Here is a 10,724-nt window from a genome sequence, read left to right on the forward strand (position 1 = left end):
TTAAGACCTGATAGATCAACGTTAAACTGGCCAGTTTCGCAGGGTATCTATAGTCTACTATCTACTATTAAACAAGGTCTGTCAAAAGAACAAGAATAAGAAACTGGGGTCAATCAAGTGTGCTGAAAGGATTGCTATAAAAAAACATCGTTTATCATTGTATCGAATTCACGTAACTATATATTATTGATTGAAGCTCCCTGAAAATATCTGTCACGTACTTGATAACTATTTATTTCGGATAGTAATTTTTGCCCAACTCTGTTCTTCATTCAAGTGCCTGACTTTGTCAGCGTCAGCGGACGGTGATGGGTTGCCAGTAGTTGATGTAGGTGTCGACTTTGACGTGTCGCAGTGCTGGTGGAGAACACTACACAATACAACAAAAACACACCACACATAACACAACAAACACAACACACACACAACACAACACACACACCACACAGCACAACAAACAACGAGCACACCACACAACACACAGCACAACAAACACAACACAACAACAAAAAACACAACACAACGAACACACCACACACAACACAACAAACACACCACACAGCACAACAAACAACGAGCACACCACACAACACACAGCACAACAACAAAAAACACAACACAACGAACACACCACACACACAACACAACAAACAACATACACAACACACACACACAAAACACAACACAACGAACACAAACACACACCACATAACACAACAAACACACCACACACACAACACACAGCACAACATACACAACACAACAACAACAAACACAACACAACGAACACACCATACACACAATACAACGAACACACCACATAACACAACACACCACACAGACACACCACACAAACACAACACACATAACACAACACATATAACACAACAAAAACACACACACAACAAACACACACTACACAACACACACATCACAACAAACAACACACACCACAACAAATGCACATAACACTATAAACACAACACATCACAACACACACAGCACACACAACACAACGCACGACAACAAACACACAATACAAAGACAACACACACATTTCTGTTATGGTATATATAATATTATATATCATCATCAATCTTTATTTCAGAACCCCTGATACAAACAAGCAAAGGGTGCACCAGGAAGGTGTAATAATCTTTCTGCATAAAAATAGCAAATGAGGAACACAGATGTTTGTTTGTATACACACATCCACTTTAATTCATTCCGCGCTGCTGAACAGTCAGCCGCGTACACGTAGAATATAAAACTAAGCTGAAGTAAAAATAGGACATCCAATTCAAGGCATTCAAGCGATAGATTTAGCTTAGCAGGACACGTTCCCCTCAGTGAATCTGAATTAGATTCACAAATGTTTGCTTTTCGGCCATGCAAGCATTGAACAACAGAAACAGCTTTGTTGAAATCTACATGCATGCAGAGGCTAACAAACTCGGAGGTTGTTCAACCGGTGTAGTGGCATTCCTTGCACGTGTTTGTGACGGTGCGACCGTAGGGGCAGGTTCGTTGAGCTTGTTGCGAACACCTGGTATCACCACTATTTAATAGTGATTCATAAACACATATTCATGACATACTCGGATAAGTAGACTCTGCTTTTGCTGGGGTTCTCATGGGTAAGGAAAGGATTTTGTCGCTTTTGTCCACTTAAGAACCTAGAGGTACAGAGCTACTGAAGCTCACCTTTATGGAGTGGAATACAATTAGGGGTGTGGATGTGCCAAACCGTCTATAATGCTTGAAGCCACACTACCCAACACTCGTGGAAAATGGTTGTAATTGTTTGTTTAATTGTTTAGAGTGAGTGAGTGAGTTGGGTTTAACGCCGCTTTTAACAGTATTACAGTTATATCACGGCGTGTCAGCTTAATGTGGAAGGAAAGCCCGGAGTGATGCAGCTCTAAGACGTTTACCACTTCGGTGAAACCCACGAGCACGGGAATGGTGCTGACAAACCTAGAAACATAATCGGGGTGAACCGGGATTCGAACCCACAATCATAGGTTTCTGACGTGGCCAGGGGACGCAACTCTGCACAGCGAATGCCACCCGTGCCCCCTTAATTATTTAGAACTATATACGTTAGAAGAAGATTTTATGATTCCAGTATCATTTGGAGATCATATTCCACAATTCCGATATCTATTATTCCAGTACATTTACTGTTTCACTAGCAGATATTTTATTTAAAATGCACGAATCCAAACATATCGCAACTGCACAGTTTCTTGTCCTTGTTGATATCGCTGCTTCAATACAGTGAGGATGGAAGTTTGTTCAAGCATATCGTGGACTTTATTATTGTGTATATACTCTCGGGTGTCTCAAATTTTATCATATCTATTTCATCATGGCACGGCGTATTGGTGTATCTTTTTAAAAACTTGATATGTTTTCAGAATTTCTAGAAGACTGGTCTGTTGTATCTGTATACAGGAACTACAGAATCTAACATACATCTTTCAAGTTTAATGCCGTAAAACTCACCATACCCGAGTCAAGATCTGGGGCCCGTTCTACAAAGCTATCTTAGTGCTGTGATTGTCGTAAGCCTATTTTAAAGTATGGGAGTTACGATCGTCTTAGCGCTAAGATCGCTTTGTGGAACGGGGCCTTAAATGTTGCCATTGGATTTCATTTCAAACGCTGTTAATCCCAAACGAGGCATAAATGTTCGTACTGTTTTTCGTGTCATTGTACTTTTCTTGAGATTGGTCATAACTTGTGGTTATAAAACCTGGGTTATGTGCAGAAAGAGAATGTCATTGTGACGTGTTTAGGTCACGTTTCTTTCAGGTCTTTCAGCCCTCAGGTCTTTCAGCCTTCAGGTCTTGCTCGATGGCTTCTATAAGGTTTTCACCTACAAAGAATATGCATATGTCGACGCCCGTTGCGTATAATACGATATGTCTTTCAATGCCATCATTTAGTTTATGTTGACGTCTACATTGTGTTTTAAACTGAATGGCATTTAATGTACTGAATGACATTCAATTTGTCGTATTTCACCCAACGTGAACCCCGTCTTCCCGAGGCAAGCGCGTTAACTGACTATAAAAGTCCAGTTTCCCTTAACTCCCTTGCCTCGGGAAGATGACGTGACCCGGGCATACATCCAATCTCTACTCTTTGAGGGGCGGTCGGGTAGCCTAGTGGTTACAGCGTTTGCTCATCACGCCGATGACCCGTGTTCCTTTCCCGACATGGATACAATGTGTGAAGCCCATTTCTGGTGTCCCCCGCCGTGATATTGCTGGAATATTGCAAAAAGCGGCGTAAAACCATACTCACTCACTCACTACTATTAGATTCGTTTTTCTTTTAATACTATTAAAGTGAGTGAGCATGGTTTTACGCCGCTTAGCTAACACTTTGACCACTAGGCTACCCCAATATCATTAAAGGCAAAAGTAACTGTTGCCGTAAAAGATTACTGCTAGGTTAAAATAATAACTCACTTCGAAGCTACATTCTGTTAACCCCATTTCTGGTGTCCCCCGAAGTGATATTGCTGGAATATTGACCTAACCACACCCACACAAACCACACATTCATTCATGTTGAATAAAAATAGCCAAACATTTCACCATAACTTTTAAAACAAACAGAAATTGAATTTGAATTTTTTTTCAAATTTTAATTTAAAATTATGTAGATATCTTATAAGCTCTATTAACCAACTGTAACATCTTTACATTTTTAAATAATTAAATCTTAGAAAAGAAAAGGAGGTTTGTGTTTCTAAAACGCACAATACGAAAATACACAGCATTATCAAAGTCATGCTTCCCTTTAAATAATAGTAATTAGCATTTTCTATCAGTTCCAACCAAGGGGAACACACACTGCAACTAGTTATAACTATAATAATAACCTCATTGTTGAGCGAACTACTCCACAAACACTAGATGTCTTTCATATGAAGATTTCCGCCCGGAGAGCGGAAGGTCCGGGGTTCGATCCCCGGCCGCGTCATACCAAAAGACGTTAAAAGATGGTACTTGTTGTAACCCTGTCTGGCGCTCGGCATTAAGGGGCAAGGACAAGTATTGTGTGGGGTATTCATGTTAAACTGCGGCATGGTATCTTAGTGAGCTAGCACTATAATTCGGCATCAGTCCGGACTAGTACAAGCAGCCACACACACACACACACGTACATCCACGTCGCTATATACTAGTAAGTGCAATAATCTTGGACGCGACGTTAAACCCCATTTCACCTCGACTCATATGAAGATTATTCAACAATAGATGATATTGTTGAATAAATTGGATGATATTATCTATTTATTTCATTTTTCTCGAATGTTTTTCACATGGAACTGATTTGAAATGTAAGAACTTAAGATGGACAACATTTGAACCTTATTTTAAGAGGGACTAATAGACCGGCAGCCCAGAGCACTTTGGTCAAACGAACAAGGTACCAATATTCGAACACAGGAACATTTACTGTGTAACCCAACATATTCATATATGGATGTCTGCCGGGGAGCCCCTGCTGCGTGTGGCCCCTGGCCCCCCAAAAGAAGGGGCCATTCAAGGGCTGGATCAAACATTGGAGGTACCACATGAAAGTAAGTGTAAATGAACTGTTACATCTCACAGAGTACAGAATGGGCCACGCCAGACAAATCTTCCTCTGCAAAAGGCCTGCCAGACACCCCCAAAGAGGGTCCCAAAATCTGGGCTGGGTTAAACATTGGAGGTACCACATGAAATCAACATAAAATGAACTATTTCACTCTACTAAGAATAAAAACCCCATTGCCAGACAAATCGTCTGCTGCATAAGGCCCGCCAGACACCCCCAAATGTTGACCCGTAATGCACTCAGTGGACACTCTGGTAAAATTGACCAGAGTATACATTCAAAGTGCCAGATGAAAGTAAGTTTAGATCAACAGGTACATGTTACTGAGTACAACACGGCCCATACCTGACAAATTGTCCTCTGCATAAGGTCCGCCAGACCCCCCAGAGAGGGTCCCAAACTTTGGGCTGGGTTAAACATTGGAGGTACCACACTGGGGGGTCGCGCCTTCAGATTATAACAACTGCAATACAAACCAGGGGGGTCCAAGAAACAGGTTCTCATGACCTGCAAGTATGATCATGTTAATTCTAGTTCAAGTGGGAAATCACGCCATTAAAATAATTAAAATGCCAAGACAAACCAGGGTGTGTCAAAGGAAGGTTTCTCACGACCTTCATGTATGATCATGTTTATTCAGTTCAAAGTGTTTTATGATTTGATAAATGCTTCAAGTTATATTGTGATTATAACGTCAATAGCACTATTATTAAGATTTCATATTTGCAATCAGAGGTTGGCAGAAAAGAAAAGGCTAGGTGTGGTTTGGAAACGGCTTTTCTTTTAACAAAAGAATTCACATTTGCTTGAAAACACAGCTCTATGGTAACAATGATATGGAAATTTATACAAAATTTATTATCCCTTCTTTATTGAGGGTATTCAAAAACAGATATATATATATATATATATATATATATATATATATATATATATATATATATATACACACACATATGTACACTAGGTCATCCTGGGATAGAAGTCTAAACACATTTAACCGTGGCACAGCTCACGCGCCAATATCATGACTCTCTGTCTAGTGTAAGACGTTTATTCAAACAGATAGATGGCAAATCTGAGACGTAAGGCCTTGTGAACATTTATATATATAGTGGAGGTTTCATAACAGATATTTAAGTATTGAAATCAAAACCATGTCGCATTATGAACATACATTTACATTTAACAACAAGAACAAAATCATAAAACATGATGGGTAATTACATTTCACATTTGGTGGTGCGATAGTTTTGACGAGGTGAATATCCGTAAGGGCCCTTCTCTTTTGAACAGAAAAATAGTTTTGTATCCAACCGTGACACTCCGAGAAAAGTTGTGAAGATCAGGACGAAAATACATCAAGAATAGAACATTCATCTTTTCGTGTCACCAAACCCTGTTCATCTCTTTCCGTGACCTGACAAACTTGATATTTTCACACAGGTCTGTGCCACGATTTTGTTAGGTTTCTCGATACGATAAACTTTTCGGGACCGACCATAAATATGGAAATATTTGGCCGGAATTCAGCTTTTTAGATGATAAAACTTGCTAAATAAACGGAGATCATAGGTTTTTAAACACAATTATCACCAAAAGATAAACAAATGGTATTAGGGACTGTCATTTACCATTCTTATAGCAAGCTTTGAGGACTACCTAAGCATGTTTGGGTTTGTAGTAATCCATAGCCAAGCTATCAGGCTATAGCAGGCTTTGAGGACTTCATAGCTGATCAGATATATATTCACAAGAATCAGATTCATGCCTTTTTTTTATTACATTTCAACGATAGGCCTAATCTATGATATCAATACTAGTATTCAGAGACCTGATTTTATAAATACGTGATTTTAATCTCAATAAAATCCTTCCATCTTTAAGAACAAAACATAAATTTGACCATCTGTTGACTCTCAGAGCTGATGTCCAATGTTTCATTATGCACACTGGGATTACAGAGGGTCAACTGTGTGGGGTGGGGTGAGGGTCTGTCTAGCGGGCCTTATGCAGAAGAGGATTTGTTTGGCAATGGGTATTTTGTAATAAGTAGAGTGTAATAGTTCATTTTATGTTGGTTCTATGTGATACCTCCAATGTTTAAGCCTTATGCAGAGGAAGATTTATCTGGTGTGGCCCATTCTGTACGCTGTGATATGAACCTGTTCATTCAAACGTACCTTAATGTGGTACAATCGATATATATTCCAGACCAATTTTACCCGTGTATACCTGAAGGGTCAACTTTTTGTGGGTGTCTGGTGGGCCTTATGCAGAAGATGATTTGTATGGCAATGGGTATTGTGCAATAAGTAGAGTGCAATTGTTCATTTTATGTTGGTTTCATGTGGTACCTCCAATGTTTAACCCAGCCCATATTTTGGGACCCTCTCTGGGGGGTCTGGCGGACCTTATGCAGAGGACAATTTGTCAGGTATGGGCTGTGTTGTACTCAGTAACATGTACCTGTTGATCTAAACTTACTTTCATCTGGTACTTTGAATGTATACTCTGGTCAAATTTTACCAGAGTGTCCACTGAGTGCATTAAGGGTCAACATTTGGGGGTGTCTGGCGGGCCTTATGCAGCAGACGATTTGTCTGGCAATGGGGTTTTTATTCTTAGTAGAGTGAAATAGTTCATTTTATGTTGATTTCATGTGGTACCTCCAATGTTTAACCCAGCCCAGATTTTGGGACCCTCTTTGGGGGTGTCTGGCAGGCCTTTTGCAGAGGAAGATTTGTCTGGCGTGGCCCATTCTGTACTCTGTGAGATGTAACAGTTCATTTACACTTACTTTCATGTGGTACCTCCAATGTTTGATCCAGCCCTTGAATGGCCCCTTCTTTTGGGGGGCCAGGGGCCACACGCAGCAGGGGCTCCCCGGCAGACATCCATATATGAATATGTTGGGTTACACAGTAAATGTTCCTGTGTTCGGATATTGGTACCTTGTTCGTTTGACCAAAGTGCTCTGGGCTGCCGCTCTATAACCTCCGGTTAATTTTGTGTAAGTTTGACTCTTTCAAGCAACGCTCGTCCATAGACTGGTGTTCGATATTCCTTTTCAAGTCAATGTTTGAAATAGATTTTAGTTAACAAAGAAATAAAGAATTGAAATATTGCACTGTCTACATTATCACCATATTCACACTAGGGTTGCGACCGGGTACGAAAATTGAACTCTAGTACCCGGCAGACAATACCCGAACCGGACTCGAGTATCCGTAGTTCAATGTTGTCCCACTTGTTTGTAATGCTTTTGCGAAAATAAGGTCATCAAACATCTATTGATCTATTCTAAGGTATTATGTTTTTTATTTAATGCCTGCATGGCTTACCTAAAACCACAAGTGACGCAGAATATCAAAGTAAATGCTCTTGTGTTTAAAACTTAGATGCTTTTTCATCGTCGAACTACCTGCGTAGCTGATACATATGCTATAGAGACGGCATTTGGTCTTTTTCTTTGTGTCATCAAGGTCAAAATACGCCCAAACATTTGAACGGTTGTCCGCTTTGTCGTCCATTTTGAAGTGACTTACGAGTTATCTCCCCTGAACAGGTACTCGATTCCGGAAAATTGGACTCGAGTCCTAGGCTACCCGACCCGTTATCGGGTACTCGAGTACCCGTCGCAACCCTAATTCACACTGAGAACATGTCTGTGCACAGTTACGGCCCCTTCCCGTCATGGATCCGCTGATCGTGAGTTTAAGTCTCATATTTGGTAAAGCGTTATAGGTCTACGACTAGCGTCCTCCCACATCAAGCTGACACGCCGTCGCATATCAGAGAGGCTGTTCTGAGCGACGTTAAATCCAATTGACACTCACACATATGCCCTAAATACACACGTTAAAAAGCCTAGGTCTTTGAATGCAAAGGACACTGGGTTGTGGCTGCAGTTGGGTTAAATGCAGTATTTATTAATCAGCGCACTAGTTTATCACGCAATATAAGCAGCGAGCATGAGTATTATGGTAACAGGCCACAGATCATATAGTTTCTGTTCGAATCACAAAGAACGGATGTCGATATCTAAGGGACGTAACTCTACATGTGGACTTAGATTACTGGGCCACACCAATCTCATTAAAATCAGATCTTAGTTCTCGCTATCACTAAACAAAGATCTGAGGACATGCCATGACGGGTCACGTCAGAACGACCTTTCATCCAACCAATCAGAGCGTCGCTTACCAGATCATGAAAGTGACAGACGGAATGTGTTTTCTGATCATGCAACCACGAAATATTTAACACGGGGTATTCCGAACGACAGTTACGGTCTTTATGATTTTATTCATAAAATCTAGGCCATCTGTAAGTCATTCCAGAATGTTCTTCTTATCAGTTTCAAATTTTTTAACCGAGAATACGTCAAAATATGTTTCGAAGCGTAGTCGCTAGTTTGAAACAAGTGTCGTAAAGCTCGAGAAAGCTGCCTTCTGATTGGTTAATGTCGATTTCTTGTCAGTCATTTCATTGATCGGTCAAAGTTCGCGAGAGGTCGTTCTGACGTGACCCGTAATGGGATGTCCTCAGATCTTTGTTGAGCGGTAGCGAAAACTAAGATATGATTTTAATGAGATTGGGGCCACACATGCCCCTAAGTAATGATCATATACTACACATATTGTGATAGGGATAATCAGATAGTTCAGATAAATTTAAATATAACAATTTAAATATTATGAGAATCAGTTTGTGCATCAAGGAAAGGTAAATCATACCCCTACCAAAAGTGGTGTAGCAAATTAAAGAACGTATTTGGTTAGAGGTTGTGTGTCAACTATATTGTGTCGGTGTAAATGATTATTCCAAACGGTACAAATGACATTGGAGGAATACATTTGTATATCTCATTTGCAAAGCAATACTTTAGCTTTTATGATAAGTCGTTAAAGCGCCTACCCGTGAAGATTCCGGGGTAGAATAGGTCTTCAGCAACCCATATTTCACCGAAAATAATCCCTTGTCCAACTTTAGAACTCGCATATCGATGACTTCGTTACACGTGTTACTGCCGGGTGTGGGTGATTTTACGAACTTGTTTGTCCACCCCTCTGGCTTCTGTTCATTCATATCATATCTCTATTATATTATGATCATAACAGCATGGAGATACAATACAATGGATAATCGAGGATGGCCCCGTAGGGTTAACACACCCAACCCTAAAAAGCAAAATCTGTTTGTCGTACGAGGCGTTTCAATGGATCGGGTAGTCGGTCTCGATGACTTGGCTGATTGCAAGCCCTCGCACGCCGACGGCATAGATCGTTTGTTCTTAATATCAATCCCTGGTTTGTCTCGTCCAGGCTTAATAATTTATTCTCGCGAAGAGAGCGCTTGATGGCTATATCTTTAAGACGTTTTGTGTACCCGACCCAAGAACAGCCCATCGGAGCTAGGATAATTTTAAAACATGCATGCATGAGCATGACATGTAGTTAACAGGGCGTAAAGCTGGCCCGTAGAGGCCCAATATTAAAATGAATACATTGAACACCAGAAGGCAGCTCATCCTATACCTGCGTGAATTTACAAACAAAATAAACAGGTTTGAACAGCTCCGAGCAAGTATAAAGATGTTCACAGACAAGCCCATCACTGTCTAATCTTCAAGGGTTAAGGCATACTCTGTGAACTCAAAGTACATCGTACGAGAGATCCGTTCGCATTCAAACCCTCTTTTTTGCAATGTATTATAAGAAATCGTAAGTGTGGAATAAAAATGTTTACAATTAGGAAAGTGATGTGTCGTACACAGCTTGGGGCGCATCGTACTTGAGGTCCCCTAATCATTGAGCTTAAGGTGCGCCCTACTAGACACACACGATCATTGACCTTAAGGTGCACCCTACTCGACAGCCACAATCATTGAGCTTAAGGTGCACCCTACTCGAAAGCCACAATCATGGAGCTTAAGGTGCATCCTACTCGACACCCCCAATCATGGAGCTTAAGGTGCACCCTACTCGACAGCCACAATCATGGAGCTTAAGGTGCATCCTACTCGACACCCCCAATCATGGAGCTTAAGGTGCATCCTACTCGACACCCCCAATCATTGACCTTAAGGTGCACCCTACTCGACA

The sequence above is a fragment of the Haliotis rufescens genome, unplaced genomic scaffold (assembly GCF_023055435.1).
Source record: "Haliotis rufescens isolate VD_foot unplaced genomic scaffold, xgHalRufe1.0.p SCAF_5, whole genome shotgun sequence".
NCBI lineage: Eukaryota > Metazoa > Mollusca > Gastropoda > Lepetellida > Haliotidae > Haliotis > Haliotis rufescens.